General features: G+C 45.1%; 2 pseudogenes; both read left to right on the top strand.

The window, feature by feature from the left end:
- The first annotated feature begins 1,420 nt into the window (after nt 1–1,420).
- Nucleotides 1,421–4,070, top strand: LOC147676798 (uncharacterized; annotated as a pseudogene).
- A 1,483-nt stretch (nt 4,071–5,553) lies between these two features.
- Nucleotides 5,554–9,577, top strand: LOC147676797 (uncharacterized; annotated as a pseudogene).
- Nucleotides 9,578–14,550: the final 4,973 nt, after the last annotated feature.

The following is a 14,550-nucleotide window of genomic DNA, read 5'->3' as shown; positions in this document are numbered from 1 at the left end:
AATAAGAATGACTTCGTATAAAAAGTAATAATTTATACAGGAATTTGTGCTTGTTTCGGGGTGAGCGTAGAAAAAATAAGATGAGGCATTTGTATAACGCCTTGCTTTTTAGCCTTCGGGAGGCGGTCCAATACTCATTCAAGTGATTGATCACTTGTCATTGTCCGTTTGGGTTTCGCTTCGTAACTTGGCGTTAGCTTGTTTCTGCCCTCTATCTTTTTTGTTTCTTTTCTGCTTTCTCCAAGAATTTGACAACGTGGCTTGCTAGCTGGATATTCGTCCCATCAAAACAGGCCTTTAGCGCCTGCCGGCGTGTTCTTATTCCCAGCCTGTTGAAGTGCTGTTTTAGATGGTATCTGCGTTTTGTGTCCAGTCCTTTGCAGGTACATAGTAGGTGCACGATGTCTTCTTTTTCCTTCCCACAGACTCGGCAGTTGATTGTTTCTTGGGGCCTTTTCCATGGAGGGAGATGGTTTTGTACGGGAAGTTGGCCCAGCCGTAGTCGTAGGAACTTCTCCTTTATGTGTCTGGTAAAGCCAACTCCTAGATAGCTTTGGCAGAGACTACTTGTGTAGCTTTGGATAACTGTCCAGCCATGGGCCCGGGTTGCTAGACTTGCTTTATCCTCAATTAGCGACATAGATCTGACTGATTTATTAACTAACTGTTTAAAGGTATTGTGAGATCCACCGATCTTCCAGGCTTCTTGTAGGCACAAGGAGTTTATGGAGTGCTTGAGATATATCGCGGCCGCACTGTTGCTCTTACTTTCCATCTCTTTCCATAGATGATGATTTAGGCTTATGGCTTCTCCTCTCTGGATCTTGTGCCATCTTTTGGCGTAGGCACCCATTCGCTCAAATGTTTGGTTTCTCAGGCCAAATTCCAGCCTAATTTGTGCCTGAGAGGTGTAATTGGGCAGACTGAAAATTATTCTCATGGCCTTCGTGATTGTGCTATTCAGTTGCTGGGCGTCCCTTCCTCGTAGGCATTCGCTACCGTAGGTTAGGGCCGGTGTTAGTTTTGCCTGAAGTACTTGAAACAGGGGGGTGAAGCTTCGGCCAGCTACTTTTGTTTTGAGGCTCCTTAGCGCGATCCCTACGCTGGTACCCCTCCGTTTTAATGCTTCCTTTTGCTGGTTGAATGAGCCCTTTCTGTCGAGGATTACCCCCAAGTACCTGTACTCTTCCACTGTTTCCAGTGTTGTCCCTCCCATGTGCCAGTTAAATCCTGCTGACGATGTTTTTGCGTTGATCCTCATTGTTTTGGTTTTTAATAGGTTGATGCTTAAGCTGTTATCTGTGGAGTACTTATACGTGGTGGTGATCAGATGTTGTAGCCCTATCGGTGTTCTACTGATTAGGACAATATCATCAGCATACGTTAAGTTTGAAAGAGTGAGGCCGCCTATGCTAGGAGCATGAGAGTTAGTTTTGTCCAGCTGCTGGGCAAGGTCAGACAAAAAGATGTTAAATAATGTTGGCGCTAGGACGCAGCCTTGTTTTAGACCTTTTGTGGTCTTTATTTTCCTTGAGAGGAGGTCACCTGGCCCTAGCTTGACTTGGACCCATGTGTCCGTATGTAATGAGATCAGCTGTGTGAGAAGGCCTGATGGAATGTTCCTTTTTTCCAGCTTTGACCATAGTAAGTTTCTGTTGACGGTGTCAAACGCTGAAGTGAAATCGATGAAGCATACGTACAGGGGTAGATTTGCTGCTTTTGTGGCGTCGATGAGGAGTGAGAGAGCTAACATGTTTGATGTTGTACCCAGTTGTTTGCGGAATCCAGTCTGGGTGATAGGAATTACTACATTGTCTTCCGTCCAATCCAGGAGATCCTCTAGTAGGAGACCGGCATAATATTTAGCTTCATTATTGATTAATGCTATTAGTCTGTAATTATTTCGGTCTGTAACATTGCCCTTCTTGTGTATTGGTGCTAGTATAGAGCCTTTCCATGACGTTGGGATTGTTGCTGTGTCTGATATCTGTTTGAAGAGTGGCGCTAGGGCCGCTGCCCAGTAATCCGGGTTTTGCTTATACAGTATTGGGGGAATCCCATTGGGGCCTGGCGCCCCATCCGCTTTCCCTTTCGCAATCCTGCTTATTATTTGTTTTTTAGTTGGGTCAAATGAATTACTGGCCAATTGTGTTGGCCGGGCTGGGCATTTTTTTTCCTTATCTAATCGACTGGTTGTAGCAAGTTGTTGCACTTCATTGAAGTGTACCTGAAGATGGTTGGTCCAGGCTACCTCGGTTACATAGGAGTCGGTGGTGGGAGTCCTGGAGTTCTCGAGTGAGTTAACTGTTTTCCAGAATCTTCCGCTTGTGTTGGATCCATTGGCGTCGTGTAAAAGTCTCACCCATAGCTCGTCCTCTGCTTTCCTTTTTTCCTGCCAGATTGTTCTCTTTTTGCTCTGTTTTAAATTTTGCAGTTCCAGTTGGGTTGTAGTGTCCGGTCCTGGATAATCAGGTGTTCATCGGATTGAAGAACCTAACCCGCTTGGACCTCAGAAATGTGAAAATTGATGCTGCTTTTCAAGAAAACCTTTTTAAACCCTTACATAGAATAGAGACGATAGCCTTATCTGGGAATGAGGTGAGTAGGCTGTACAGCCTGACCACTATGCTTCAGTCCCTGGCTTCTCTGAGGATCCTGGAAATCAAGAGGAATGGTATTGTTGCAGCTCAGGAGGTGTACTGCATTGAGACAAACAACCTCACGAAGAGCACACTTTTCTCTCCAAGGATTACCAGCCTCGATTTGTCAAGCAATGATCTAAAACATGTGGAGAACAATGCATTTTGCAACTTCCCTCGTCTTACTGTTCTCAAGGTAGACGTGTCTGGTCTCAAGATCATCAAGCTTCTCTAGTCTGGAATAAAGAGCATTGAAATGCTGTCCCTAAATGCCATGAAAAATTAGGACTATCTGAAGATGAAAGATGTCTGCACTGTGGTGTCTCGGCTGGGGGTCAGGAACTTGACAGTGCCCAGAACTTTATTTCAGATCTTCCCTCTGAGACCTTCGGAGGATGCTCCATGTTGTTGTCTCTCAACATGGCCGACAACTTCCTTAGAGCTTTCACAAATGATATTGCAAAGAAACTGCTGAACCCGAGGTCCCTCATTCTCTCTGTAAACAAGATAAAAAGCCTAGACCTGTGCACACCTGGGACCCCCAATGTTCTGTCCAACCTCACACACCTGGATCTATCTTTCAACCGCATCACCAGTATCGGCTCCGGGAACCTCCTCTGCCTGGCTAATCTGGAGACACTGGATCTCAGAAGTAATTACCTTGTGTCCATGGAAAAGGAGGCCTTTATTGGTCTTGACAGGCTGCAATCTCTGCAGCTGGACTGCAATAAACTCTTTCTGCTTGAGAACTTCTATTTTGATCACTTGAGTAGTGTCAGGGTGCTCGGCCTCAGGGGCAACTTACTCAAGAACTACTATAGCTCCCTGATCGAGATGAGCGAGCTTCAGGCGCTATCCATCAGCTTTGAGAATACTATGGAATTAAAAATCAAAGAGAAACAACTCACTACTCTTACCTTGGAATCAAAGTCTAGAATAACCTTGACATGCATAAACAACTGCAGATTACTTGAAGTCCTTAACATTAGTTCACCAGTGGTTAATATTGACTCGTGCTATCCCTCGACCTTCAGATTTGTGAAAGAACTTTACCTACGGGAAAACCACTTGGTGGAATGTTCACTACTTGAGCTCACAAAGCCTGAAGACCTTGGGTTCCCATCTTTTACTATTGTTGAATAGTTGTACTACAGTTCATCTGCAGTTATGCCTTTCTATAAATCCTACAGCCCCTTGAATAACAGCCTGCAGCATCTTCACAATTTACGTCATCTCCATCTAAGAAACCTAAATTTGGACTATGGGTTTCTGACACCTGAGCAGCTTTTCTGGAACCTGACACACCTCAGAACCCTGATCCTGGAGGATTCTGGGATAGAGCACTATACGGCAACCATGTTTAGAGACATTGGGGCATATTACCAACAACTAGCGATAATAGGTAATCATCTTTATTGCTCAGTTAATTAAAACCATTGCAATTGTTAGCAAATAAAACCATTAGTTAAATGCAATTAGTATATAAAAGTATAAAATAAGAATGACTTCGTATAAAAAGTAATAATTTATACAGGAATTTGTGCTTGTTTCGGGGTGAGCGTAGAAAAAATAAGATGAGGCATTTGTATAACGCCTTGCTTTTTAGCCTTCGGGAGGCGGTCCAATACTCATTCAAGTGATTGATCACTTGTCATTGTCCGTTTGGGTTTCGCTTCGTAACTTGGCGTTAGCTTGTTTCTGCCCTCTATCTTTTTTGTTTCTTTTCTGCTTTCTCCAAGAATTTGACAACGTGGCTTGCTAGCTGGATATTCGTCCCATCAAAACAGGCCTTTACCGCCTGCCGGCGTGTTCTTATTCCCAGCCTGTTGAAGTGCTGTTTTAGATGGTATCTGCGTTTTGTGTCCAGTCCTTTGCAGGTACATAGTAGGTGCACGATGTCTTCTTTTTCCTTCCCACAGACTCGGCAGTTGATTGTTTCTTGGGGCCTTTTCCATGGAGGGAGATGGTTTTGTACGGGAAGTTGGCCCAGCCGTAGTCGTAGGAACTTCTCCTTTATGTGTCTGGTGAAGCCAACTCCTAGATAGCTTTGGCAGAGACTACTTGTGTAGCTTTGGATAACTGTCCAGCCATGGGCCCGGGTTGCTAGACTTGCTTTATCCTCAATTAGCGACATAGATCTGACTGATTTATTAACTAACTGTTTAAAGGTATTGTGAGATCCACCGATCTTCCAGGCTTCTTGTAGGCACAAGGAGTTTATGGAGTGCTTGAGATATATCGCGGCCGCACTGTTGCTCTTACTTTCCATCTCTTTCCATAGATGATGATTTAGGCTTATGGCTTCTCCTCTCTGGATCTTGTGCCATCTTTTGGCGTAGGCACCCATTCGCTCAAATGTTTGGTTTCTCAGGCCAAATTCCAGCCTAATTTGTGCCTGAGAGGTGTGATTGGGCAGACTGAAAATTATTCTCATGACCTTCGTGATTGTGCTATTCAGTTGCTGGGCGTCCCTTCCTCGTAGGCATTCGCTACCGTAGGTTAGGGCCGGTGTTAGTTTTGCCTGAAGTACTTGAAACAGGGGGGTGAAGCTTCGGCCAGCTACTTTTGTTTTGAGGCTCCTTAGCGCGATCCCTACGCTGGTACCCCTCCGTTTTAATGCTTCCTTTTGCTGGTTGAATGAGCCCTTTCTGTCGAGGATTACCCCCAAGTACCTGTACTCTTCCACTGTTTCCAGTGTTGTCCCTCCCATGTGCCAGTTAAATCCAGCTGACGATGTTTTTGCGTTGATCCTCATTGTTTTGGTTTTTAATAGGTTGATGCTTAAGCTGTTATCTGTGGAGTACTTATACGTGGTGGTGATCAGATGTTGTAGCCCTATCGGTGTTCTACTGATTAGGACAATATCATCAGCATACGTTAAGTTTGAAAGAGTGAGGCCGCCTATGCTAGGAGCATGAGAGTTAGTTTTGTCCAGCTGCTGGGCAAGGTCAGACAAAAAGATGTTAAATAATGTTGGCGCTAGGACGCAGCCTTGTTTTAGACCTTTCGTGGTCTTTATTTTCCTTGAGAGGAGGTCACCTGGCCCTAGCTTGACTTGGACCCATGTGTCCGTATGTAATGAGATCAGCTGTGTGAGAAGGCCTGATGGAATGTTCCTTTTTTCCAGCTTTGACCATAGTAAGTTTCTGTTGACGGTGTCAAACGCTGAAGTGAAATCGATGAAGCATACGTACAGGGGTAGATTTGCTGCTTTTGTGGCGTCGATGAGGAGTGAGAGAGCTAACATGTTTGATGTTGTACCCAGTTGTTTGCGGAATCCAGTCTGGGTGATAGGAATTACTACATTGTCTTCCGTCCAATCCAGGAGATCCTCTAGTAGGAGACCGGCATAATATTTAGCTTCATTATTGATTAATGCTATTAGTCTGTAATTATTTCGGTCTGTAACATTGCCCTTCTTGTGTATTGGTGCTAGTATAGAGCCTTTCCATGACGTTGGGATTGTTGCTGTGTCTGATATCTGTTTGAAGAGTGGCGCTAGGGCCGCTGCCCAGTAATCCGGGTTTTGCTTATACAGTATTGGGGGAATCCCATTGGGGCCTGGCGCCCCATCCGCTTTCCCTTTCGCAATCCTGCTTATTATTTGTTTTTTAGTTGGGTCAAATGAATTACTGGCCAATTGTGTTGGCCGGGCTGGGCATTTTTTTTCCTTATCTAATCGACTGGTTGTAGCAAGTTGTTGCACTTCATTGAAGTGTACCTGAAGATGGTTGGTCCAGGCTACCTCGGTTACATAGGAGTCGGTGGTGGGAGTCCTGGAGTTCTCGAGTGAGTTAACTGTTTTCCAGAATCTTCCGCTTGTGTTGGATCCATTGGCGTCGTGTAAAAGTCTCACCCATAGCTCGTCCTCTGCTTTCCTTTTTTCCTGCCAGATTGTTCTCTTTTTGCTCTGTTTTAAATTTTGCAGTTCCAGTTGGGTTGTAGTGTCCGGTCCTGGATAATCAGGTGTTCATCGGATTGAAGAACCTAACCCGCTTGGACCTCAGAAATGTGAAAATTGATGCTGCTTTTCAAGAAAACCTTTTTAAACCCTTACATAGAATAGAGACGATAGCCTTATCTGGGAATGAGGTGAGTAGGCTGTACAGCCTGACCACTATGCTTCAGTCCCTGGCTTCTCTGAGGATCCTGGAAATCAAGAGGAATGGTATTGTTGCAGCTCAGGAGGTGTACTGCATTGAGACAAACAACCTCACGAAGAGCACACTTTTCTCTCCAAGGATTACCAGCCTCGATTTGTCAAGCAATGATCTAAAACATGTGGAGAAAAATGCATTTTGCAACTTCCCTCGTCTTACTGTTCTCAAGGTAGACGTGTCTGGTCTCAAGATCATCAAGCTTCTCTAGTCTGGAATAAAGAGCATTGAAATGCTGTCCCTAAATGCCATGAAAAATTAGGACTATCTGAAGATGAAAGATGTCTGCACTGTGGTGTCTCGGCTGGGGGTCAGGAACTTGACAGTGCCCAGAACTTTATTTCAGATCTTCCCTCTGAGACCTTTGGAGGATGCTCCATGTTGTTGTCTCTCAACATGGCCGACAACTTCCTTAGAGCTTTCACAAATGATATTGCAAAGAAACTGCTGAACCTGAAGTCCCTCATTCTCTCTGTAAACAAGATAAAAAGCCTAGACCTGTGCACACCTGGGACCCCCAATGTTCTGTCCAACCTCACACACCTGGATCTATCTTTCAACCGCATCACCAGTATCGGCTCCGGGAACCTCCTCTGCATGGCTAATCTGGAGACACTGGATCTCAGAAGTAATTACCTTGTGTCCATGGAAAAGGAGGCCTTATTGGTCTTGACAGGCTGCAATCTCTGCAGCTGGACTGCAATAAACTCTTTCTGCTTGAGAAATTCTATTTTGATCACTTGAGTAGTGTCAGGGTACTCGGCCTCAGGGGCAACTTACTCAAGAACTACTATAGCTCCCTGATCGCGATGAGCGAGCTTCAGGCGCTATCCATCAGCTTTGAGAATACTATGGAATTAAAAATCAAAGAGAAACAACTCACTACTCTTACCTTGGAATCAAAGTCTAGAATAACCTTGACATGCATAAACAACTGCAGCTTACTTGAAGTCCTTAACATTAGTTCACCAGTGGTTAATATTGACTCGTGCTATCCCTCGACCTTCAGATTTGTGAAAGAACTTTACCTACGGGAAAACCACTTGGTGGAATGTTCACTACTTGAGCTCACAAAGCCTGAAGACCTTGGGTTCCCATCTTTTACTATTGTTGAATAGTTGTACTACAGTTCATCTGCAGTTATGCCTTTCTATAAATCCTACAGCCCCTTGAATAACAGCCTGCAGCATCTTCACAATTTACGTCATCTCCATCTAAGAAACCTAAAATTGGACTATGGGTTTCTGACATCTGAGCAGCTTCTCTGGAACCTGATACACCTCAGAACCCTGATCCTGGAGGATTCTGGGATAGAGCACTTTACGGCAACCATGTTTAGAGACATTGGGGCATATTACCAACAACTAGCGATAATTATCGCTATGTTGGCTTAGCGACAATATTTTTATCGCCGTGCTGCGGCGAGTTTTATCGCTTAGGAACCTTGCTATTATCAAGGTTCATCTCCTAAGCGATAAAAATCGGCCGAAATGCATGAATATTGCTGAAAAGTCAGCGATATTCATGCATTACCGAGCTAATGCTCTTAGCCATGTTATCCACCTACCATTGGATAACATGGCTAAGAACTGCTCAGGGGCAGGTGTTAGTTTTGGAGATATTCGCACTTTGCGCGAATATCTCCAAAAGTTGATAATAGGAGATAGCGATGTTAGCGACTGTTTCCAGTCGCTAACATCTTGGCACGCCCACTTTGCATGTCATTAGTGATAAATTTCACTGGCATGCAAAGCGGGGCCCGAGATGGTCGCTATCTCCTACTAGCTGTTGCTAACTGGTGTTAGCGACAGCTAGGTAATAGGGAGATACGTTTATCCCCGCTTTCTTGGCTTTTAAAGCCAAAAAAGCAGAGATAAACCCCCTTGATAATATGCCCCTGTGTCTCTCTGGAGCTCCTAATCTTCAAGTCCCAACCTGTGAAAACCCTGCAGGAGGGTCTGCTTGACCACGGCTACATATACCTGAAGGATGTATCCCTGGATTGTTTATGTGAACAAGCCTGGATCAGAAGATGGGTGACCACCCACCCCAAAGTGAGAGTGCCACAGCTAGGAATTAAGACATGCTCCCTTGGGCCACAGAAGCTGAATTTCCTGAATTTCTTGGAGAACCACTGTAGCTTGCTGATAGGTTACCCACTCTTCGTTGGGACGTTCTCCTTCAACATGTTGTTCCTGATCATGGCTTTGCTGTATCACAGGGTACGCTGGTAGGTACCTCCTGTATCTCTTCCTCATGCTCAGGACCTGGTGGAACTATCGTGGGAGACACGAAACGAAGAGGCAATATGACTTTGATGCCTTTGTCTCTTACAGCAGCTGTGATGAGGCTTGGGTTGTCCGCAAGTTCCTGTCTAACTTGGAAGAGAGGGGACCGCCATTCTTCAAAGTATGTCTGCATGGCAGGGACTTCAAAGTGGGCAAGGACATCTTGGATAACTTCATGGACAGCATTTATAGGAGCCGATGGGTGGTGTGCCTGATCAGCCGCCATTACCTGCGCAGCCAATGGGGCTCCTTGGAAGTCCGGAGGGCCACATACCGCCTTCTGGCAGAGAGGAAGGATTCCTTAGTGATGGTGTTCCTGGAGAAAGTGTCCACGAGGAGCCTCTCCCGCTACCACCAACTGGCCAAACTGATGAGGAAGAAATCCTACTTTGAGTGGGAGGAGGACTTGGACCAGCAGCCTCTGTTCTGGGCCCGATTACGTGAAGCCATTGGAGGGGATTGAGCCGAGCAACAGGACATCATGGTCAAATGACACAATCTGTTCCATACTCACCACAGATGATAGAGGAAGGCCATCTTCCCAAAGAAAGCGTGGGGGAGAGAGAAACCAATTTGTTAGAAAGGATGGGAATCATAGACCAGCACGCCAAAAATGCCTAAAAAAGAAGAGCGATATCACCTCACTTGAGAAGAAAGATACAAAGAGAAGAGAGCAGGTTGAGCTCACTAGGAAAGAACTTGCATGTAGCAAATCATAAAAAACTAAATTTCATAACTCTTTTTCTTTCCTGGCTACTTCCTCTCTAACCCAGTAATTAAAACCATGCAATAATCAACCGTTTGGCAGTGGTATATGTTTATTAAAGTGCAATATGAGCATATCGAATTTAAAAGGCATATTCACTGTTGTGGACCGCTGAGGACCAAGTAATTTGTCGCCTCTTATCTGGAAAAAGAAGATCTGTTTCTGTAGAGAAAAGGTGTCCTAGTACTTAGGTACTCAGTGTTCCAGGTTAACTCATCCTTAACCTTGTCCATGATGTGTCCAAGCAGCGATGGATGTAAAATGGATCTGAAAATAACACATCCAACTTAAGCAATGGAGAGTGGTGGTGCACACATCAGATTATCCCTCTTTTCCTCTCCTCTCATGTTTTCCTCCTTCCCCTGCGGTGAGATGGCCCTTGAGAACATCACAATGTGTCTGGTGAGTACCAGAGGGTGGAGGATGCTGGAGTTGGAGTGGTTGGAATGGAGCTGGTCCGTTCTCTTCACAGGGCGAGGGCAAGTGTTGTAGCATCTATCAATGTCCGGATGTACATCATTGATCCTGTGATCAGTGACTGAGTATAAGGAGTGGAGAACGCACACTTTTCACACTCATACACACAGCGCATCAAGCTACTGCGTCAGGGCTTCCGCTCAAACCATTTTGAAATCAGGCACCATTTGTGGATTCTCCTGTTGTTTTACCTAGGAGACATAAAAACCATACAGTGCCAGATCCCAAATAAAACAGGGAATCTAACTTTGTAATAATTATAGACCACAATGAACTCTATAACAGAGAGAAAGTCCAGCCGGACTTTGAATTTTATTCAATATATTGAAGATATGCTTAATCAAACAAACAATAAAGCAGTGGGACACAGTCCTGCATCCACGATGCTACACATACATTCAAGACATACAGTTACAGTGGTGCTTCAGGCATTAAAAAGGCATGAGCAAAAGGAGTATTTCGAGTACATTTGCTTCATATATGCGGGAATCCAAAACTTTTGGCACATAATAGTACACTTATTGTTTAACCCACATATTGTGTCGACGGCGTTTCGATCCAATTGTATTAATGGACCATCATCAGGACTTCCAATGTTAGCCTGAATATAGAAGCCTGTATTGACAGGGAGGAAGGAGACAAGTAACAATATATTTAGCCAACTGTAATACTCAATCAGTTTCAAAGTAGCCTTATGTGAACTTAAGGTGCTACAGATCATTGAAGTGACGGTGTCTCACAGACAGTGCCATACAAGTTCGGCGTGGTGGTGAGCCCTTCATGCCACGGACATTTCAGTGGCATTCCAGCTTAAAGTGCTACAGAATATTCAGATGACGGTATCTAAGAGCCAGTGCCACATAAGTTTGACGCGATGGTGAGCGCAGTGGCATGCTGATGAACAATATCAAGGTGTGTAAGGATCATTCCTCAACTAACACAGAGTGAGATTAACGTGGTGCTGCGGGAGTGAGCCAGCATGCAGCACATGCATGTCAGGTGGTGCCGATGAAACCAGGAAGGCGTGTTAAAACCATGCTCAAACCCCGCGATCATAGGGTACAATTACCTCAAGGGTTGGGTTTCAAGTTGATGCTGATAAAAAGTTAATCTTGAACCAAAGGATTAACGATGTAGGGCCATGGGTCGGTTACAGCCCTGGATGGACTTGCGAGTTCAAGGAACCAACCTATTAGTTGGAGGTGGTGGCTCCGACTGGATTTGGGGTGGGAGAGATAATTCTGGGCAGTTGTAGATGCTGGCAATATTCATCTAAAAACAAGGAATGGCGTGACGGTTAGGCGTGCCTGTAATTGGAAAACTGGAGGCCGACCATCTATTGCTTAAAATCGGCACTGGTGACACGCAATTAAGTTGCTTACCTAATATTTTAATTCAAGGAGGAATTAAAGGACAAGGATACATCCGATAGCTTGGCTGATCGCCAGGAGGGGTATAGTGCTCACCTGCCCTGAGGATAAAGGGAAGGGTTAGTAATCCCATTTGCGGGGCACTTGATTGCAACCAGAACAAGACGCGATCGGCGTCTAACAATCGCGTTGGCCGCGCGGGGGCATGCAAACGGCTGCTTACCAATTACGGGGTCTCGATCAGGATGCCGAGTAGTATGGCTCCTGTGAAGAAATGTGCAAATCTGTTTAGGTACAGGATAGGGGAACTAAAGTACACAATTCACACAAAGGGCGGTTGGTCCTGGAAGGAGCCGGGTGCTTACCTCTGGTTCACGATGGAACCTCGATCAGTTATCCCGGTGCACAGTCACGCCGTGGAGTGGATAGGGCCAGGCTAGTCGGGTGAATTAACCATGCGCGGCGGCCATATTGGGTTGGGACATGGTATGTGGGGGCGGCCATTGCTAATGGGGCATTATCGAGGCCGAGTAGCATGACAATTAGGTGAATAACCGGAAATTAAAGGTAGCCAACCACCGTGTACATGCAATGTGACTCAATAATTCTACAGTAATCACATATTAAGACCATTAATTTCTTCAATAGAGTTAACAAAATAATATTCATACTTATAGTGATTTACCCTGTCAATTGTAAGGAAACAAAGGTTCTTACTTGGTTAAGCAATGGAACATGGCCATTGCAATATTTAGGAAGCACAATTCAATAAAGCATTGTAAGACACCTCGTTCACAAAGAAGAATTTTTTACAGAATTTTGATCAGGCATATTTTGGAGAAAGGACAATAATTGTTCCATGGATCCAAGCCAATTTAACTTCACAGTAGTGAGGTCCAATCCTCAGTACGATTCAGACCACTGCGGATGCTGTCCAAGAGTAGGATCATTTTGAGCTGATGGAGTAGTGGAAGTGGTATTATCAGTGGTGTCTGAAAATGAAGAGCGGCCTTCACAAATCTTCTGTATATATTCTAGTGAGTATACAGGTGGAGGGGCAGACATAATAGGGACAGTAACAACGTAGGGATAACCACAACAAGCAAGGGGGGTACAGAAAGGGCCCACTTCAGAGGAAGTAGATCGGATTATTAATCCCTTGCAATCCAGCGATTGCGCAACATACTTTTATGAAAGACAAGGGAACCCACTAGGTAACCAAGGACCAGGGGTATCAGTTAAACTACGAACAAACGGTCCTTGACAACAGGGAATCTAACTTTGTAATAATTATAGGCCACAATGAACTCTATAACAGAGAGAAAGTCCAGCCGGACTTTGAATTTTATTCAATATATTGAAGATATGCTTAATCAAACGAACAATAAAGCAGTGGAACACATTCCTGCATCCACGATGCTACACATACATTCAAGACATACAGTTACAGTGGTGCTTCAGGCATTTAAAAGGCATGAGCAAAAGGAGTATTTCGAGTACATTTGCTTCATATATGCGGGAAACAAAAACTTTTGGCACATAATAGTACACTTATTGTTTAACCCACATATTGTGTTGACTGCGTTTCGATCCAATTGTATTAATGGATCATCATCAGGACTTCCAATGTTAGCCTGAATATAGAAGCCTGTATTGACAGGGAGGAAGGAGACAAGTAACAATATATTTAGCCAACTGTAATACTCAATCAGTTTCAAAGTAGCCTTATGTGAACTTAAGGTGCTACAGATCATTGAAGTGACGGTGTCTCACAGACAGTGCCATACAAGTTCGGCGTGGTGGTGAGCCCTTCATGCCACGGACATTTCAGTGGCATTCCAGCTTACAGTGCTACAGAATATTCAGATGACGGTATCTAACAGCCAGTGCCACATAAGTTCGACGCGATGGTGAGCGCAGTGGCATGCCGATGAACAATATCAAGGTGTGTAAGGATCATTCCTCAACTAACACAGAGTGAGATTAACGTGGTGCTGCGGGAGTGAGCCAGCATGCAGCACATGCATGTCAGGTGGTGCCGATGAAACCAGGAAGGCGTGTTAAAACCATGCTCAAACCCTGCGATCATAGGGTACAATGACCTCAAGGGTTGGGTTTCAAGGTGATGCTGATAAAAAGTTAATCTTGAACAAAAGGATTAACGATGTAGGGCCATGGGTCGGTTACAGCCCTGGATGGACTTGCGAGTTCAAGGAACCAACCTATTAGTTGGAGGTGGTGGCTCCGACTGGATTTGGGGTGGGAGAGATAATTCTGGGCAGTTGTAGATGCTGGCAATATTCATCTACCGTGTACATGCAATGTGACTCAATTGCATGTACACGGTGGTTGGCTACCTTTAATTTCCGGATATTCACCTAATTGTCATGCTACTCGGCCTCGATAATGCCCCATTAGCAATGGCCGCCCCCACATACCATGTCCCAACCCAATATGGCCACCGCGCATGGTTAACTCACCCGACTAGCCTGGCCCCATCCACTCCACGGCGCGACTGTGCACCGGGATAACTGATCGAGGTTCCATCGTGAACCAGAGGTAAGCACCCGGCTCCTTCCAGGACCTACCGCCCTTCGTGTGAATTGTGTACTTTAGTTCCCCTATCCTGTACCTAAACAGAATTGCACATTTCTTCACAGGAGCCATACTACTCGGCATCCTGATCGAGACCCCGTAATTGGTAAGCAGCCGTTTGCATGCCCCCGCGCGGCCAACGAGATTGTTAGACGCCGATCGCGTCTTGTTCTGGTTGCAATCAAGTGCCCCGCAAATGGGATTACTAACCCTTCCCTTAATCCTCAGGGCAGGCGAGCACTATACCCCTCCTGGCGA

This window comes from Lissotriton vulgaris, chromosome 12, assembly GCF_964263255.1.
Source record: "Lissotriton vulgaris chromosome 12, aLisVul1.2, whole genome shotgun sequence".
NCBI classification, from domain to species: Eukaryota; Metazoa; Chordata; class Amphibia; order Caudata; family Salamandridae; genus Lissotriton; species Lissotriton vulgaris.
This window is presented reverse-complemented; position numbering and strand designations above follow the sequence as displayed.